The 1,544-nt window shown below is 36.8% G+C and overlaps 1 long non-coding RNA gene across 1 annotated transcript in view; it reads left to right on the forward strand.

The window, feature by feature from the left end:
- Positions 1-1,544, forward strand: part of LOC111740981 — a 2,760-nt gene that overhangs the window by 187 nt on the left and 1,029 nt on the right. The gene's annotated exons all lie outside the window — the stretch shown is intronic.

Consider the following 1,544-nt stretch of genomic DNA (forward strand, 5'->3'; position numbering starts at 1 on the left):
GAGGAGCAGAGAAGTGAGCAAAAGTAGCCCAGGGCCTCTTGACGTCCCCTCCCCGACATCAGCCACCCCAGCTCCCCGACTGGCTGGGCTGCAGCCTGGCCAAGAGGGAGGAGGAAAGATCATAATGAATTATTTTTATAGTATTACTTATTTAATTGAGATGTAACATTATAATTGTTTGAGGTATACAACCTCATGATTCAATATTTTTATGTATTGTAAAATGATCGCGAGTAAGTCTAACATCTGTCACCATACAGTTATAAATAACTTTTTTCTCTTGTGATAAAGACTTTGAAGATTTACTCTTTAGCAACTTTCAACTATGCGATACAGTATTATTAACTATAGTCTCCATGCTGTACATTATATTCCGATGACTTATTAATTAATAACTGGAAATTTTGCTTTTTGACCCTTCATCCATTCACCCATTTCACCCCTAATCCACCACTAATCTGTTCTCTGTATCTGAGTTGTTTTTTTTTTTTTTTTTGAATTCCACATAAAAGTGAGATCATACGGTATTTGTCTTTTTCTGCCTGAGTTATTTCACTCAGCATAGTACCCTCCAGGTCCATCCATTTTGTCTCAAATGGCAAGATGTCACTTTTTTTATGGCTGAGTAGTGTTTGGTTGTATACATCTTTTTCCATCGGTCCATCGATGGACACTTAGTTTGTTTTCACATCCTGGCTGTTGTAAATAATGCTGCAGTGAACGTGGAGGTGAAAATATCCTTTTGAGATAGCGTTTTTGTTTTCTTCAGACAAATACCCAGAAGTGGAATTGCTGGGTCATGTGGTAGTTCTATTTTTAATTTTTGGAGGAACAGCTCCATGCTTCTTTCCATAGCGGCTGCACCAATTTACAGTCCCACCAGCAGAGCATGAGACTTCCCTTTTCTCCACGTCCTCGCTAACATTACCGTTTCTTATCTTTTTGATAAGTCATTCTGACAGGTGTGAGATGATACGTCATTGTGGTTTTGATTTGCATCCCTGCTGATCAGTGCTGTTGAGCAACATGGACCCATTGACCATCTGTACGCCTTCTTTGGAAAAATGTCTATTCAGATCTTCTGCCTAAGCAGATTGTGAGGTTTTTGAGTTTTTGCTACTGAGTTACACGAGGTCTTTATGCATTTTGGATATGAAGCTTTTATCAGATACATGAGTTGTAAACATTTTCTCCCATTCAGTAGATTGCCTTTTCATTATGCTGATGGGTTCCTTTGCTATGCAGAAGTTTTTAGTTTGATATAGTCCCACTTGTTTATTTTTGCTTTTGTCACATTTGCTTTCAAAGTCAGATCCAAAAAATAATCACCAGGACCAATGTCAAGGAACTCACTGCCTATATTTTCCAGGATAAAAAAAAACTTTTCATATCAAAAATATAGCAAAAATTTTAAGAGCATCTAGAAAGGAAAATAAATGATTTTATTTAGGAAGTAGAATCAGCTTCTCTTTAGAATTTTTTGTTGTTGTTGTTAAGACTAAATATTGGAAGTTAATAAACACGTTTGCAGGTTTATGATTTAG

The sequence above is a fragment of the Pteropus vampyrus genome, unplaced genomic scaffold (genome assembly GCF_000151845.1).
Source record: "Pteropus vampyrus isolate Shadow unplaced genomic scaffold, Pvam_2.0 Scaffold71, whole genome shotgun sequence".
Taxonomy (NCBI): Eukaryota; Metazoa; Chordata; class Mammalia; order Chiroptera; family Pteropodidae; genus Pteropus; species Pteropus vampyrus.